The following is an 18895-nucleotide window of genomic DNA, read 5'->3' on the forward strand; positions in this document are numbered from 1 at the left end:
CACAATAAACCTTAAACATTTGAATTTTGTATATTTTAAACCAAGGTATTCAGTAATCTGCCCTTCCTACTAGGGAGCTTTTACACAGATTTCCCATAAGTATTCGGACACTACAGTGGTTCTGCTTGATTCCCAGCCCCACAGGGGCAGCACGGCGCTACTATTGCCTACAGATTATGAGCAACTGCGGTCACGTGCGTTCCAAGCCTCGATGTCGCCAACAATTTCTCTCTCAGGGCCTGGATGCGAAAGCGAGGCTTGGAATACAGGCTTCCCAGGCGGCCAATCAGCTTGCAGCAGTCGTGGTATGTGGGTGTGAGGGAGGGGAGTGCCTGGGAGGCAGCGGGAGCTCGATCCTGACAGGGAACCGCGGACACGGGAGGGAGAAGCCTCGGTTACCGGGACGGAAGGTACGTGCGTTTGGTCACGGAGTGTGGGAGATATGGGGGAGCCCCGGGTGTAATGGCGGATGGATATAGCTGTGTATGTAGTCCCGCTGTGTGCGCTGCCCTGGATGTGGGTTAGTGTCAGAGGTGCAAGGGTTATACGTTATAGGCGGGGGCGGGGCTATATGTTGGGGTAAGAGGGTAAGTATTGGGGTACGGGGTAAGTATTGGGGTACAGGGTAAGAGGTGACTGGGAGAATTAGTTATATATATTTGATATGTGTGTGTGTAATATAAATATATATATATATCACAGGGTTATACTGTTTGTGTTATAGGGGCTGCTGGGAGTTGTATTGTGAGGGAGGGGGGCTGTATATGTAGTTTGGGGGGGCAGGAAGGTAGGCACTAAGTATTATAAATGGGGTGACCTGGACTTGTGTCGGGGGGCCCCTTCTGCACTTTTTCATCATGGAACGGTAACCCCCGAAACCGCTTTCACTTTCCGTCATGTTTGTACTTCAGAGCAAATCTTTCCCTTTATAATGGACTGCTCCTTACCTGTAAACCTAAGACTATCAGCCTGGGGGGGGGTGTTGTTCATATAGAGCTCACTATCAGCGCTCTTGTGATTGCAGAGAGGAGGCGGGGGTAGGAGTGTCACATTTGCCCCTATAGCCCGGGTGCTGGCACCTATATCAGGGGCGCTGCCAATGCTGGGGTAGTGTAATTACTTACCCCCCCAGAGAAGGGGCGGAGGGGGGGGGAGAGACGTTTCCGTGCGGTTCTGGCACGCCTTTACTCTCACTTCCATAAAATGTTTTTCTTTTATCTAATTGGCTCTCTTTGAACTACATCTCCCAGCATGCAACTGTAGCTGAACTTCAACTCCCAGCATGCAAGCTGCTCCCGTCTTGGGGGGGGCTAATGATGTTTACATTGCCGGTGAGTGGGCTAATGAGTGCTAGGGGTGGGCTACGGAATTCGGGCATTCCCCGAGTGGGACTTGGCCACCTCTGTGTGACGGAGCCTCGGGGAGAATCCCCACTCCCAGCAACGCTGTAAATTGTGATTCATGTTAAATAGCAACCGCTCTCTCCCCGGCTGTGACGCAATCGCCTTGGTATGTAATACAGAGTGTTCCCTCTGCCTGACCCCCACCGTGCACAGTAAGGATCGCTCAGCTACCCCCATGCTGTCAGATAGTAGAATTGATGGTATTGGTGGAAACTGGGGGGCCCTAAATGGGATTTAACGTTGGCACCCACGGTTGCCATACGACCCGGCAGATATTCGGTCTTCGTTTTTCATTCCTAGTAGTTTTCAATTTTTGTTCAGCAGTTTGGCGTTTCATCAGCTATCTGGTTGCTAGGGTCCAAATGACCTTAGCAACAGGAGGGCGGTTGGGATGAGAGACGGGAATATGAACAGGGGAGGGGCTGAACAGAAAGATAAGGAATAAAAAGTAACAATAACAATAAAACTGTAGCCTCACAGAGCAATAGGGTTTGGCTGCCGGGGTCAGTGACCCCCCCATTTGAATGAGTTAGAAGAGGAAGGCAAATAATTAATGAAGACCAATTGAAAAGTTGCGTAGAATTGGCCATTCTGTGACAAACTAAACATTAACACAAAGTTGAACCACCCCATTAAATTTCAGTTGGTCTTCATTTTTTTTTATTTATCATTTTTAATGTATTAGCCTTCCTCTTCTGACTCTTTCTGGCTTTAAAAAGGTGGGGGTCACTAACGCCCCCCCCCTTCTACAATGACCCAGTGGGGCACCTAGCAGTACAGGGAGACGCCTATGATACACGCGTGTGCAAATCAACAGGACAAGGTTTCCAAGAGGAACTGAAAGACTGAACCTCCGGGACTTCCTGCAGGTATGAGCTCATATACAGAGGTTCTGCTTGGTTCCATATAGCGCTGGTTCTGCTACTGGGCATTGGGCTTTATAGTGCAGTCCGTATGGTTTCGGGCCGGATGCAGGCTCGTTATATATACATATTTGACCCAATGCAGTAGAGGCGGGCTTACACGGGCAGATTTCAGCTGCCAATTCGGATCCTTTATACTAATTGGTCAACTTATCTGCCCATCTATGGGCACCCCTGATTGGCCTTCCTGGCCTAAAATTGGGCAGCTTTGGTATCAGGGGCCACACTGGCTCGTTGATGTGTTCCTCAGTCCAACATGTACCCGTTAATCATTTGGCCCGCCCAAGGTCCGCTCAATGTATGAGGCCATGACCAATCAGATTGGACATGTATGGGGCCCCCAACGGGCCTCCCTGACACATATCTGGCCTCAAATTGGGCAGCTCTCCATTGGGCAGCTTTGATATCAGGGCCCTCATTGGCTCATTGATGTGTTCCTCAGTCCAACATATACCCGTTGTTTTAATTGGATCGTTTGGCCCCCCACTAAATGAGCGGGTTGCTCAGTGTATGGCCACCTTTAAGGTCTGCCCAGTGTATGAGGCCATGACCAATCGGATTGGACATTTATGGGGCCCCCAACGGGCCTACCTGACCACTAGTTGGCCTAAAATTAGTCCAATCTCGATGGGGCAGGTTTGACTTTCCATCATCAGATCGGGGGCCACATTGGCTCATTGGAGGTACGGGGCCCCCAGTGGGCCAACCCAACCGATATCTGGCAGATGTTGATCAGGCAGGTCCGTTGTAATTCGATCATTTGGCCCTAGGGACCTGAGCTGATTACTATCACTTTTTTATTTGTACAGGCCCCCGAGTCATTTAGAAATCTCCAAAAATACCTCGGCTTTCCCTGGTAGCCCGGGGCTAGTAACGGGCCGGGCGTGGAAGCGTCGGCTATAGAGTGCGTTGCCTCGGGCAGGCATGTAGCTGTACCGCTAACCCTAAACAGCACCTCCCGTTAGTGGGGAAATTTTAGTATGTTATAAAATGGCTAATTCTAAGCAACTTTTCAATTGGTCTTCATTATTTATTTGCAGTCTTCTTCAGCTTTCAAATGGGGGTCACTGACCCTGGCAACCAAACCCTATTGCTCTGTGAGGCTCCAGTTTTATTGTTATTGTTACTTTTTATTGCTTATCTTTCTATTCAGCCCCTCCCCTATTCATATATCGGTCTTTCATCCATACCACTGCCTGGTTGCTAAGGTAAGTAGGAGCCTAGCAACCAGACAGCTGCTGAAACTCCAAGCTGGAGAGCTGCTGAACAAAAACTGAAATAATTAGAACAAACTACAAATAATATAAAGTGAAGACCAATTGCAAATTGTCTCAGAATAGCACTCTCTGCACCATACTAAGAGTTAATTTAAAGGTGAACACCCCCTTTAAATTCAGATTCGATCCCCTGTATAGATTTCCGCTGTATGTGACTGTAATTACCGACGCCAGAACGCTTCGCTCAGCGCCTCGGCCCCTTCCCCATCAATCTCGCTGGGGAAAGGTGTTAATGAATCCCTGCCATTAGGAGCTTGCTGCTCATTGGCTCTTTGCCCTGGAGGGGTCATGTGATTTGCCACTCTTCTTGCCTCGTTCATTCTAATCACCCCTCTCTCAAGGCCGCCCAACCCCCCCCCCCCCCCCAGTCAATGATCCAATCCGAGGTCTCGGAGATACAAAATAGGAGCAATGGTGGCGGAGATTTTCCTGCGGCCATTTTGAATGTAGAGTGCAAGCTCTTGGTAGCCAGGACCTTCTCGGGTTTCTCATTACTGCTTCGATATTCAGTGCCCATAGTAATGTGGACTGCGCGTTAGAAAGAATATTAGGGGCCGTTTATCAACACTGGGCAGTAACCAACCAATCAAATTGTTGCTTTCATTGTTCTACCTGCAGCTGGCTGGCCAAAGCAAATCACTGATTGGTCGCTTTGGCTTAGTGCTGATAAATGAGCCCCAATGTGTCTGAAAGTCAGAGAGGGTGCCAGAAATGCCCACGCTGCTGCTTTCATGCATCTCGGGGTGGGGGGGGTAAATCTCCTACAGCCCTTAGTGCTCATGAGCAAGCAGGTTTGATTCCGCCCGCGTCAGCACATTCCTGCTGCTCCGGCCCGGCTTCCATAGAGCCCTGTAACATTCCCCCCGGCGCCGAGAAATCGTTTGCTGTAAGCCCAGGCTGGCGTGGGATTGTGGGAGATGTAGTTCTGCAACGGCGAAGGCACCGCTAGAACTGTATTGGCTGTTGGAGGTCCGATATGGCGACTTCAGCCCCTCTATAGAGGCCTCCGCCCCTCCCAAACTGCTACGCCCCAATAAGGGCTGCTCCCCCATACTTAATGATCAAAGGCAGCCATCTTTGACCTCTTCTGATCTGATCATGACTTCAAAGGGGGCCTATGCTCCTGGTTGCCAGAAATGGTGGCCGTAGGTGGTGGCCACCAACCAATAAGGTACTCATGAGGTAGAGGGGGGTAAAGGGCATTATTGGAGTGCATAGGTGGGGCAGATTGGGAGGGGGTGGAGGCTTCTGCAAAGGGTAGGAAGTGGTGCCAAAGGTTAAAGTCAGGAATACTCACTGAGCTAGCGTGCAGTCCGTGGCTAACCCGCCTGGGTGTGGCCCCTCCCACCCTACCCTCTGAGGAGGCCTGAAGTGAAGTGGCCCCTCCCACCCTACCCTCTGGGGAGGCCTGAAGTGATGTCACTTCCTGTTTATGGTGAGGTCACTTCTGGTTTCATGGGTCCTGGGCCGGAAGGTATGTTACCTATTTGCAGTCAGGGTAGGGGGACATATTGGGTGACGGGTAGGGGGACATATTGGGTGGCGTGTAGGGGGACATATTGGGTGGCGTGTAGGGGGACATATTGGGTGACGGGTAGGGGGACATATTGGGTGGCATGTAGGGGGACATATTGGGTGGCGTGTAGGAGGACATATTGGGTGGCGGGTAGGGGGACATTGGGTGGCGGGTAGGGGGACATTGGGTGGCGGGTAGGGGGACATATTGGGTGGCGTGTAGGGGGACATATTGGGTGGCGGGTAGGGGGACGGGGTGGGGGGACATATTGGGTGGCGGGTAGGGGGACATATTGGGTGGCGGGTAGGGGGACATATTGGGTGGCGGGTCAGGGTGTGGGTCTGGGTTGGGCACTTATCTGCCCGACCCATGCAGGACTGTATCACGTCATTTATCTATGCCCCGCCCCCCGATTTCCCCCGTAAGAACCCTTCATGGGTCCCCCTTATTCCATGTCTTGCTGGTTTTTGCTAGTGGGGTCATTTTTAGCGCCAGTATCCTGAGTCTGCGGAGGTCCCACAAAATCATTCTGGCAACTTTCCCATAACCCCCGAGCCCCCCATTGCCACGGTGAGACGGCACGAGCCAATTTCATAAATGGTAAAAAAATTACATTTCTGGTTTCCGGAGAAGGACGCGCCGAGGAGAAACGTCTATGGTTAATGGCCACGCCCCCCGGTGAAAGCGAGCCGCATCCATTGGGAGCCACTGTCCTTGGGCGCTGCCCTTGGGCCCGCCGGGACCTACTCTGGGCAATTTATAGAGATCCGACTCCAGACAAGATGTGACCGCGTGTCCTTCTCGTATATCAGCTCTTCCCCCGGCTGGGGGTTTGGATCATCCCGGTTCTACAGTAATCCCATTTACTGTGTTTAACCCATTCAGCCGCCTGTGTTTATAGAGCTACTCTACAGTGGTACCTATCTGCCCTCCTATTGGCCCATCACCCTGGCTTTGTGGATCTTTATTGGCCAGGCCCAACCCCTTTTCCCCCCTGTAGAAGGGCATTCATTTGAAGTTACGTTCTTAGGTTCTGATTCCTGTAGACCCACCAGGACAGGGCAACCCACCCCCCGACCCACTGTGGGTCGCTCCGCTTGTGGCTTCCATATATATAGGCCAATAAGCTGTTGATTGGGCGGAGACTAAAGTGGCCAGACACAGAGGTGGAGATCCGATCACTAGTCCTAAGTCAAACAGCGGGACCTACAGAGACCCAAGGACCTCATCAACACTCCAATGTTGGTCAGTCAGACCCGTCCAACTTGGTCTAGAAATATCTTTTTGAGAGGGCCCAGTGTGACTAGTCCCTCCTCCTGGCCCTGACTCCGTCTCTATATTTAAGGTAAAAGAGGGGCCAGGGAGTGGGGACTGGCCGGGGCCACTGGCAATAGGTCTGTATATAGGTAAGCTGAAGATATGAGGCAACCAGAACCCACTGGGGCTCATTTACAAACATTGGGCAAATCTGCCCCCGGGCAGTAACCCATAGCAACCAATCAGTAATTAGATTTTTTTTTTTTTTTCCCCCAGCCAGCTGCAAGTAGAACAATAAAAGCAAACCGCTGTTTGGTTGCCATGGGTTACTGCCCCGGTGCAAATTTGCCCAGTGTTCATAAACGACCCCCCAATAGTGATGTAGTTCATGAGAAGTCTCATTAACCCTACATTGGCTTTCGTTGGCGCAGATTTGGGTTTTCTGGGATTTCTCTGTAATTTTCCGTAGCCGGGGTTGTTTCGCCGTAACCGAGGGTGTGAATGGGCCCTGCCCCAATGGCCGTTGCTCTGGGGAGATAAGCAGAGAGGGCTACCCAGCTGTCCTTATTTACTAAGGGTGGGACGGCTCGGGCTCAGAAACCTGCACGGAATAGGTAACTTCCCAGAGCCGGCAGGGGGGGGGGGGGACATTTCTGATTTGCTCCCCCCTGATTGGGTATTTGGATGGGTCCCAGAAGCCATTGGCCGCTGTGCCAGTTTGTGGGCCGGTTGTGCGGAGTCGCACTCTGTACCCACTCGTTCATTTAATGGCTGAAGTATTAAGCACATTCTTGGGATACTTGGCCTTGAAGTGTTTGCGATTGGTCAATGTTAAAGAGGTCTCAGGGCATGGAAAGTGTCTGCTTATGTGTGATTTACCCCCCCACCCACCTGCAATTGTTCCCTTCCCCCCAATAATCAGTTGGGGCGCCCCAAAAACAGTTGTACCGATGGGATCTGTACTGGAGGGGGCGTTACAGGATGCGCAGCCCTAACTGTCGGCTGATAGAAATTGGCTACTGTCGCTTTAAGGTGCTGAATCTGCAGGCGTTGTGCTGAGTGGCACTGAGTGTGGCCCCGGGAGGGGTAAAGTTCAGGCTGAGTGTGGGTTTATTTACTGTAGGGCCCGGGGCCTGGACTTTGGCTTAAAGGGAAACAAAACTCTCTCTCTTTGTCCCTTGCGCCGTCTCTCTCTCTGTCCCTTGCGCCGTCTCTTTCTCTCTGTACCTTGCACCGTCCCCCTCTCTTGCACTCTCGCGCTCTCTCTCATAGCCAATGGCTTCTTCTCCTGCTTATCTCGCTTTACTGTAAGGACGTGGCACGTGGCCAGATATACAGACAGTGGCTCTGCGCTGCCTCATGACTCCATGTGATTCGTATGATTTTAAAGGCCAAATAATACAGACTGTGAGTAGCGGTGCCCTATGGCAGCTCCTTCCCTAAAAAAATAAAGAAAGCCCTTGTGTGCAGTGTATGAGCTTCCCATGTAGAGGGGGGCCCCATACAGGGGCAGCTGCTGAGTTGGTCTGAAGGACAGCTGAAATCTGCCCGTGTAAGGCCGCCTTAAGAGTCCATGCAGTGTGGGCAGAGCTTGGGGTACTTACAGACTGTCCCCCTTCATACTGTATGTGAACTCCTCCACCCAGAAGCCCTTTCCCTGCTTCATGTGATGTTACTGAATGTGCCTCGGGGGCCATAGCGCCGCCCCTCTATTAATATTCCGCCTTCTTTAATTGTAGGCTCCTCCCAGGTTCTGAAGTGTAACCTGAAGTGTAACACCTTTTGTGTAACAAGGAGACCCATTAGTAAGGTTGCTTCCCCCGTGGCCAACCCACCAACCCTAGAGGGACCAGACCAACCCACCAACCCTAGAGAGGGGCCAACCCACCAACCCTAGAGAGGGGCCAACCCACCAACCCTAGAGGTACCAGACCTAGAGGGACCAGACCAACCCACCAACCCTAGAGGGACCAGACCAACCCACCAACCCTAGAGGGACCAGACCAACCCACCAACCCTAGAGGGACCAGACCAACCCACCAACCCTAGAGGGACCAGACCAACCCTAGAGAGAGGCCAACCGACAAACCCTAGAGGGACCAGACCAACCCACCAACCCTAGAGAGAGATCAACCCTAGAGGGACCAGACCAACCCTAGAGAGAGGCCAACCAACCAACCCTAGAGGGACCAGACCAACCCACCAACCCTAGAGAGAGGCCAACCCACCAACCCTAGAGGGACCAGGCCAACCCTAGAGGGACCAGGCCAACCCACCAACCCTAGAGGGACCAGACCAACCCACCAACCCTAGAGGGACCAGACCAACCCACCAACCCTAGAGGGACCAGACCAACCCACCAACCCTAGAGAGAGGCCAACCCACCAACCCTAGAGGGACCAGGCCAACCCACCAACCCTAGAGGGACCAGGCCAGCCCACCAACCCTAGAGGGACCAGGCCAGCCCACCAACCCTAGAGGGACCAGGCCAGCCCACCAACCCTAGAGGGACCAGGCCAACCCACCAACCCTAGAGGGACCAGGCCAACCCACCAACCCTAGAGGGACCAGGCCAACCCACCAACCCTAGAGGGACCAGGCCAACCCACCAACCCTAGAGGGACCAGGCCAACCCACCAACCCTAGAGGGACCAGGCCAACCCACCAACCCTAGAGGGACCAGGCCAACCCACCAACCCTAGAGGGACCAGGCCAACCCACCAACCCTAGAGGGACCAGGCCAACCCACCAACCCTAGAGGGACCAGGCCAACCCACCAACCCTAGAGGGACCAGGCCAACCCACCAACCCTAGAGGGACCAGACCAACCCACCAACCCTAGAGGGACCAGACCAACCCACCAACCCTAGAGGGACCAGACCAACCCACCAACCCTAGAGGGACCAGACCAACCCACCAACCCTAGAGGGACCAGACCAACCCACCAACCCTAGAGGGACCAGACCAACCCACCAACCCTAGAGGGACCAGACCAACCCACCAACCCTAGAGGGACCAGACCAACCCACCAACCCTAGAGGGACCAGACCAACCCACCAACCCTAGAGGAACCAGACCAACCCACCAACCCTAGAGAGAGGCCAACCCACCAACCCTAGAGAGAGGCCAACCCACCAACCCTAGAGGGACCAGGCCAACCCACCAACCCTAGAGGGACCAGACCAACCCACCAACCCTAGAGAGAGGCCAACCCACCAACCCTAGAGAGAGGCCAACCCACCAACCCTAGAGGGACCAGGCCAACCCACCAACCCTAGAGGGACCAGACCAACCCACCAACCCTAGAGGGACCAGACCAACCCACCAACCCTAGAGGGACCAGGCCAACCCACCAACCCTAGAGGGACCAGGCCAACCCACCAACCCTAGAGGGACCAGGCCAACCCACCAACCCTAGAGGGACCAGACCAACCCACCAACCCTAGAGGGACCAGACCAACCCACCAACCCTAGAGGGACCAGACCAACCCACCAACCCTAGAGAGAGGCCAACCCTAGAGGGACCAGACCCACCCTAGAAAGAGGCCAACCCACCAACCCTAGGGAGAGACCAACCCTAGGGAGAGCTGTTTGATAGGGGCTTAGATAGTGCGAATGGGTGCCTAGGCAAGGGGTTCTGTGGTTTTATTGGGCCAAATGTGAGTGGGCTGGACAGTGATGCAGTGGAGGCGGGGAATTGGGTGGTCGGTCCGACTGGGTTGAAGGGATTTATACACACTTTATGGGAAAGTAGTGGGAGGAGCCAGTGCTAAGTAAGAAGGAGAAGCTGAATGGGGATGGTGCGGGGGAGGGGTTGAACCCGGTGGGGGCGGTACTTGTGGGGCTGAGCGCAACAGAGGTGTTTATTGTCCCTTTAATACAAACCGTGTCTTGTACTGAGGGAAATGCTCCCGGGGGCTCCAGTGAGCGCGGCCGGGATTGTGCAACTCAGGGAAGGAATAAAGGTGCGAGCTCTTGTGGTTCTGCCAAACAAGTATTCCCGCCCCCCCAGGCCTGCCATCTTGTCTCCCCCCCCCGGCCTGCCATCTTCCCCCCCCCCCGGCCTGCCATCTTGTCTTCCCCCCCCCCCCCCCCGGCCTGCCATCTTGTTTTCCCTCCCCCCCAGGCCTGCCATCTTGTCTCCCCCCCCCCCCCCCCTCGGCCTGCCATCTTGTTTTCCCTCCCCCCCAGGCCTGCCATCTTGTCTCCACCCCCCCCCCCCCCCCCCCCCCCGCTGTGGCCTATTTCCTGGATAATAACTGGGAATAAGAATTCTCATTTCCATATAAATTGCCTTTTTTGAGATCAAAGAGCCCCTTCGGGTCGGGGTCACCTTCTGTATCATTTTGGGCACAAATTTCCCATGATGCCTACTGCCACTTATTTAAAGGGGAAGTTCACCTTTACGTTAACGGCCAATTCTAAGCAACTTTTCAGTTGGTCTTCATTATTCATTTCTTATAGTTTTTGAATTATTTCCCTTCTTCTTCTGACTCTTTACAGCTTTCAAATGGGGGTCACTGACCCCGGCAGCCAAACCCTATTGCTCTGTGAGGCTCCAGTTTTATTGTTATTGTTACTTTTTATTCCTTATCTTTCTATTCAGCCCCTCCCCTATTCATATTCCTGTCTCTCATTCACACCACTGCCTGGTTACTAAAGTAACTTGGACCCTAGCAACTGAAAATGAAATAACTAAAAAACTACAAATAATAAAAAATAAAGACCAACTGCAAATTGTCTCCGAATATCACTTTCTACTGGTTTGGCTGCTAATCGCTGGGACTTGCTGACCCAAAGTTGTTTAGCCGGACACCAATTCCCTTGATTTATTGGTTCCTATGTGAACAGATCTGGGTTTTGGATCAGTGATTATTCAATGGAAAGCCAGCACTCCCTGCCCGACATTCCCGTGTGTGTGACTCCTTCCTGCGCTCTCTCAGTGGGTCGGCCCAGTCTTCCCAAACTGTCATTTAGCTAAATTGCCAGTTCCCCCAGCACAAACAGGATTTTAGAATAACCCGACATTTATGGCCCCTCCCACCCATATGTATAAATACAAATCTACAGAGAAGGAATGTTCTGGGCAAACAATAAGCTGTACCCCCATACTGTACTGTCTAAGGGAAACACTATGGCACCCCCTACCCATATGTATAAATACAAATATACAGAGAAGGAATGTTCTGGGCAAACAATAAGCTGTACCCCCATACTGTACTGTCTAAGGGAAACACTATGGCACCTCCTACCCATATGTATAAATACAAATATACAGAGAAGGAATGTTCTGGGCACACAATAAGCTGTACCCCCATACTGTACTGTCTAAGGGAAACACTATGGCACCCCCTACCCATATGTATAAATACAAATATACAGAGAGGGAATGTTCTGGGCACCCAATAAGCTGTACCCCCATACTGTACTGTCTAAGGGAAACACTATGGCACCCCCTACCCATATGTATAAATACAAATATACAGAGAGGGAATGTTCTGGGCACACAATAAGCTGTACCCCCATACTGTACTGTCTAAGGGAAACACTATGGCACCTCCTACCCATATGTATAAATACACATATACAGAGAAGGAATGTTCTGGGCACACAATAAGCTGTACCCCCATACTGTACTGTCTAAGGGAAACACTATGGCACCCCCTACCCATATGTATAAATACAAATATACAGAGAAGGAATGTTCTGGGCACACAATAAGCTGTACCCCCATACTGTACTGTCTAAGGGAAACACTATGGCACCCCCTACCCATATGTATAAATACAAATATACAGAGAAGGAATGTTCTGGGCACACAATAAGCTGTACCCCCATACTGTACTGTCTAAGGGAAACACTATGGCACCCCCTACCCATATGTATAAATACAAATATACAGAGAAGGAATGTTCTGGGCACACAATAAGCTGTACCCCCATACTGTACTGTCTAAGGGAAACACTATGGCACCCCCTACCCATATGTATAAATACAAATATACAGAGAGGGAATGTTCTGGGCACACAATAATCTTGCCCTTATACAGTAAACAGTTGAATAATGGAGGGTGTATTGTCCCCTGTCAGAGATCTTACATCTTAACCTTGAATGGCGGTTATTCTTTATTTCAGGAGAGGGCACTGTGTTGTTTTTATAATAACATTACTTTTTATTTACACGTCAGTGTTTAATCACTTCAATACACTTCTTCCGCATCTTGCAAATGAGGAACAAGGTCCCTTTGTGTAAATTTATTTACAACTATAACAGTCAGTGACTGCAATGGGACAGCTGAGCTCTCTGTCCTACTATACCTGCTATACCGGCTATTATCCCCCCACTGCTACTATAGGCGCCATCTCTCCCTACTATACCTGCTATCCCACAGCCCCAGTCCCTTCCCAGAGGCTATTATCCCCCCCACTGCTACTATAGGCACCATCTCTCCCTACTATACCTGCTATCCCACAGCCCCAGTCCCTTCCCAGAGGCTATTATCCCCCCACTGCTACTATAGGCACCATCTCTCCCTACTATACCTGCTATCCCACAGCCCCAGTCCCTTCCCAGAGGCTATTATCCCCCCCACTGCTACTATAGGCACCATCTCTCCCTACTATACCTGCTATCCCACAGCCCCAGTCCCTTCCCAGAGGCTATTATCCCCCCCACTGCTACTATAGGCACCATCTCTCCCTACTATACCTGCTATCCCACAGCCCCAGTCCCTTCCCAGAGGCTATTATCCCCCCACTGCTACTATAGGCACCATCTCTCCCTACTATACCTGCTATCCCACAGCCCCAGTCCCTTCCCAGAGGCTATTATCCCACTGCTACTATAGGCACCATCTCTCCCTACTATACCTGCTATCCCACAGCCCCAGTCCCTTCCCAGAGGCTATTATCCCCCCACTGCTACTATAGGCACCATCTCTCCCTACTATACCTGGTATCCCACAGCCCCAGTCCCTTCCCAGAGGCTATTATCCCCCCCACTGCTACTATAGGCACCATCTCTCCCTACTATACCTGCTATCCCACAGCCCCAGTCCCTTCCCAGAGGCTATTATCCCCCCCACTGCTACTATAGGCACCATCTCTCCCTACTATACCTGCTATCCCACAGCCCCAGTCCCTTCCCAGAGGCTATTATCCCCCCCCACTGCTACTATAGGCACCATCTCTCCCTACTATACCTGCTATCCCACAGCCCCAGTCCCTTCCCAGAGGCTATTATCCCCCACTGCTACTATAGGCACCATCTCTCCCTACTATACCTGCTATCCCACAGCCCCAGTCCCTTCCCAGAGGCTATTATCCCACTGCTACTATAGGCACCATCTCTCCCTACTATACCTGCTATCCCACAGCCCCAGTCCCTTCCCAGAGGCTATTATCCCCCCCACTGCTACTATAGGCACCATCTCTCCCTACTATACCTGCTATCCCACAGCCCCAGTCCCTTCCCAGAGGCTATTATCCCCCCACTGCTACTATAGGCACCATCTCTCCCTACTATACCTGCTATCCCACAGCCCCAGTCCCTTCCCAGAGGCTATTATCCCACTGCTACTATAGGCACCATCTCTCCCTACTATACCTGCTATCCCACAGCCCCAGTCCCTTCCCAGAGGCTATTATCCCCCCACTGCTACTATAGGCACCATCTCTCCCTACTATACCTGCTATCCCACAGCCCCAGTCCCTTCCCAGAGGCTATTATCCCCCCACTGCTACTATAGGCACCATCTCTCCCTACTATACCTGCTATCCCACAGCCCCAGTCCCTTCCCAGAGGCTATTATCCCCCCACTGCTACTATAGGCACCATCTCTCCCTACTATACCTGCTATCCCACAGCCCCAGTCCCTTCCCAGAGGCTATTATCCCCCCACTGCTACTATAGGCACCATCTCTCCCTACTATACCTAGTAATTACAGGCAGTAGATCAGTAGAGGGACGGCACGGAATGCGTTGCTGGCTGACTGCTTAGGGTTATTGCTTTCTGTGCTGCCGGTGGATTAATTGCAGTGACAGGGCTTGATTACCCTCATTGGGGGGGGGGGGGGGGAATTCATTGATTTTATTATTAGGATTAGCCGCCCTGTTTGCTATTGTACATATAGCTGATTGTGCCCCTGTGTGGGTGCAGTGAGTGCCAGGGCTGGGCGGCAGTCAGTGTTACCTGCGGGGAGGGGGGGGGGTGGATCAGTGCGCAGAATGTAAACAGGTCCCAGGGTGAGGGGGGGGTGGGGGCAGGAATGCTGCTGCGCTGCAGTGTGCGGGAATGACCTTATCCCTGCTGCAAGGATTTTTGCTGCTGCTGCTGCAGGAAGTGATGAAACGCGTCGGGCTATAGGATCCACTGGGCTATTGGATCCACTGGGCTATAGGATCCACTGCATGGAAAGGTCAGTGCCTGGGTGCTGGGGGGTAGCGGCTGCCTGGATGGGATGTGCTTAGTGTGAGCCACCCCGGGGGAAAGCTGTAAGTACCCTCTGTCCTGTGTATGACCCCCCATACCCATTCTCTTCTACTGTGTGTTTATAGGGGCAATAGGAATGTAAGTACCGGGGGGGGAGAGCTGTAAGTACCCTCTGTCCTGTGTATGACCCCCCATACCCCTTCCCATTCTCTTCTACTGTGTGTTTATAGGGGCAATAGGAATGTAAGTACCGGGGGGAGAGCTGTAAGTACCCTCTGTCCTGTGTATGACCCCCCATACCCATTCTCTTCTACTGTGTGTTTATAGGGGCAATAAGAAATTAAGTACCGGGGGGGGGGGGGGGAGAGCCGTAAGTACCCTCTGTCCTGTGTATGACCCCCCATACCCATTCTCTTCTACTGTGTGTTTATAGGGGCAATAAGAAATTAAGTACCGGGGGGGGGGGGGGGGGAGAGCCGGAAGTACCCTCTGTCCTGTGTATGACCCCCCCATACCCCTTCCCATTCTCTTCCCCTGTGTGTTTATAGGGGCAATAGGAATGTAAGTACCGGGAGGGGGGGGAGAGCTGTAAGTACCCTCTGTCCTGTGTATGACCCCCCCCCCTATACCCCTTCCCATTCTCTTCCCCTGTGTGTTTATAGGGGCAATAGGAATGTAAGTACCGGGGGGGGAGAGCTGTAAGTACCCTCTGTCCTGTGTATGACCCCCCCCCCATACCCCTTCCCATTCTCTTAGCTTCCCCTGTGTATTTATAGGGGCAATAGGAACAATAGGAATTTAAGTACCGGGGGGGGGGGGGGGGGGGAAGATACCATACCCCTTCCCATTCTCTTAGCTTCCCCTGTGTATTTATAGGGGCAATAGGAATGTAAGTACCGGGGGGGGGGGAGATACCATACCCCTTTCCCCTATGTGCCCCCTATGTAGTATGTTTATCAGGGGCAGATAATAAATGGTACCCCGATTACCTTTCCCTTTAATCTGCGCTGTCTCTTTAAATGACTCTCATGTGACCCACAGCCGGTAACGTGTCCCTTTCCCTTGTGTCAGGGGCCCCTTCCCATTGCAATAGGTGGGCTTGTCTGTAGCTCCCCCCCCCCCAGGTGTGTTGTGTGACTGTGGCTTTGCTTTGTGGCACTGCTGTTGCAGGGATTTCTGTGTTATTCTGTGTAATGAAGCGACAGCAAGATGCCATTACATATGCGTGACGTGTGATTAATAATAACGAGCTGTCAGAGTGTATTGGCACTTTACTGTGTGCGGGGGGGCATTAGAGAGAGTACTGTGTGCGGGGGGGGGGGTGCTCTGCTGTCTGACTAATTACATGAGCAGCAAAACGGGGGCTCCTCCATCTGTTCTGCCTGTGGGGCTTCTTAGCAGTGCAGGAAACATGCAGCGTGTCCTTATGGTGGGAACTGGGGGGGGGGGTTTATTGAGTAGGTAAGTAGTGCAGTCTGTGGGGGGGGATAGGTATGTAGTGCAGTCTGTGGGGGGGGATAGGTAAGTAGTGCAGTCTGTGGGGGGGGGGGTAGGTAAGTAGTGCAGTCTGGGGGGATAGGTAAGTAGTGCAGTCTGGGGGGGGATAGGTAAGTAGTGCAGCCCCTGGGAGGGGGGGAGTAGGTAAGTAGTGCAGCCCATGGGAGGGGGGAGTAGGTAAGTAGTGCAGCCTGGTGGGAGGGGGGGGAGTAGGTAAGTAGTGCAGCCCATGGGAGGGGGGGGAGTAGGTAAGTAGTGCAGCCCATGGGAGGGGGGGGAGTAGGTAAGTAGTGCAGCCCATGGGAGGGGGGGGAGTAGGTAAGTAGTGCAGCCCGTGGGATGGGGGGGAGTAGGTAAGTAGTGCAGCCCATGGCAGCCTCAGCGCCGGCCTAGTTCCCCTGCCAAACCCTAATTACCCCCCATTCCCTGCCCCTGCAATACAATACTACTGAATCCTGCCGGCCCCTATACCCAACATGGGGGCACGGACTGGCCCATTCATATCCGGGGGGGCTCTGGGTACCCCCCTGGGGAAGGTTCCGTGGTTCCCTCTCTGTAAATCTCTGTTTATATGAGCGACTGCTGCACGGAGAGCAAAATATCCTTTTGTGCCGGAAAATATTCCCTCTGCCAATTCCTGTTCCTACTATGAGAGGAGTGAATATCCGAGCGGCCCTGCCGAGTGTCAGCTCTTGGGGAGAGGCCCCTCTCTGCTGACAGTAGTCCCCCCCCCCCGGGTATAGTGGTTCCCACGTAGGTTTGTTCTGGACTCTCCTTGGAGCGCTGGCACGGAACCGGCCCACTGGGACGCACTCTATATAATTCTATAGTTAGAGCCTTGGCACTCGCTTGTGGGAAAGGGCAGATGTTCCGGAACATTTGGACCGCAGCCATGACGGTGCTTGCAGGGCGCAGCTTGCCAAGTGCCCAGGGTGCTCATGGGGGATTTTAGTCTGAGATCCAAACTCTTATGTTTTTTATTGGGGGGGTAAAGTCCTGCTGCTGAGCTCTCCGGCCAATCACGTGGGGATCTGATGGGAAGTACCCGGCCCAGTAGCTACACGTGCCCAATCTCTCTGGGGCAAGTGGCGTCTCTTGTTGCCCCTGGGGCCCCTGTCATGATAAGGGTTATTAATATGGGACTGACATATTCCGTGGCGCTGTACCATCTGCGCAGCAGGACTGATTAACCACTTAGGGAGGCGCTGACTCCCAGTAATAACATAATTCCCTGTAAGCCGCTCGGGGGGGGGGGATTATGGGGGGAGAAGAGCTGCCAAATCCCCTTTTATAGAGAAAATGAGAAGGCGCTTCCTACTTCCCCTTTAACTGAGCCCAATTGTTATTGGTATCTCTGAAATGTAGTGATAGGCTGGAGCCTTGTCCAGGGGGCAGTGCCATGTTTCGGGGGGTACGGGGGGCAGAACCATGGTTGTGGGGGGTATAGGGGGGCAGTGCCATGGTACGGGGGGAGAAAAGGGGGCAGTGCCATACTTGGTGGAGGGTGGTACATGGGGCAGTGTCCTGCTTGGGGGGGTATGCAGGGCAGTGCCATGGTTGTGGGGTGGGTACGGGGGCAGTGCCATGCTTGGGGGTATGGGGGGCAGTGCCATGCTTGGGGGTACGGGGGGCAGTGCCATGCTTGGGGGTACGGGGGGCAGTGCCATGCTTGGGGGTACAGGGGGGCAGTGTCATGCTTGGGGGGGTACGTGGGGCAGCGCCATGCTTAGTGGGGGTACGGGGGGCAGCATCATGCTTGAGGGGGTACGTGGGGCAGTGCCATGCTTTGGGGGGGGTACGGGGGAGCAGCGTCATGCTTGGGGGGGTACGAGGAGCAGCGTCATGCTTGGGGGGGTACGAGGAGCAGCGCCATGCTTGGGGGGGGTACGAGAAGCAGCACCATGCTTGGGGGGGTACGAGGAGCAGCACCATGCTTGGGGGGGTACGAGGAGCAGCACCATGCTTGGGGGGGTACGAGGAGCAGCACCATGCTTGGGGGGGTACGAGGAGCAGCACCATGGTTGTGGGGGTGGGTATGGGGGCCGTGCCATGTTTGTTGGGGGGGTATGTGGGCCAGCTGTTAAGAATAATATATAAAGTGCCCGGGAAAATCTAATTAACATGGGGGGGGGGGATTCCAAGGTCTCTGATAGGCCCGGTGGGGTTGCCAGTCTGATGTCATTCACTTGCCGGTTTAGTCTCCCCTTTAACTGACTGACTGAAGCTTCCCGGTGACCCCCCCCCTCCCTGTGACCCCCTTCCCTGTTCACCCCCCCCCCCCCCGTGGCTCCGGGCACGGCCGGCCACTCGCCCCCAGTTGGCATTTGGAGGGCACTTGATAGTTTTCCGCGGCTCCGCCCTTCTCAGTTTGATGTCATTGCTCTGTATTGCCCCATAGATAATATATTGCAGTCCGTGCAATTGGCTGCGACAGATTTAAGACCTTCATGGGATTCTCTGGGGACCCCCCCCAAGCTCTGAGTTATTGCCCCCCCTCCCAGTCGTCAATGCAAAGTCAATAAGTTTTAATTAGGAGAGTGACCCCCACTCGGCAGCAACAGCAATAAATACCCAGAATGAATAGCTGGGAT

General features: G+C 53.2%; 1 protein-coding gene across 5 annotated transcripts in view; it reads left to right on the forward strand.

The window, feature by feature from the left end:
* Positions 1–297: 297 nt before the first annotated feature.
* Positions 298–18895, forward strand: part of pacsin2 (protein kinase C and casein kinase substrate in neurons 2) — a 38874-nt gene continuing 20276 nt past the window's right edge. For 2 of the 5 annotated variants that reach the window (XM_031897872.1, XM_031897871.1), the window contains exon 1: positions 311–410. The gene's annotated coding sequence lies outside the window, so the exon portion shown is untranslated. 5 annotated transcript variants of the gene reach the window in all.

The sequence above is a fragment of the Xenopus tropicalis genome, chromosome 3 (genome assembly GCF_000004195.4).
Source record: "Xenopus tropicalis strain Nigerian chromosome 3, UCB_Xtro_10.0, whole genome shotgun sequence".
Taxonomy (NCBI): Eukaryota; Metazoa; Chordata; class Amphibia; order Anura; family Pipidae; genus Xenopus; species Xenopus tropicalis.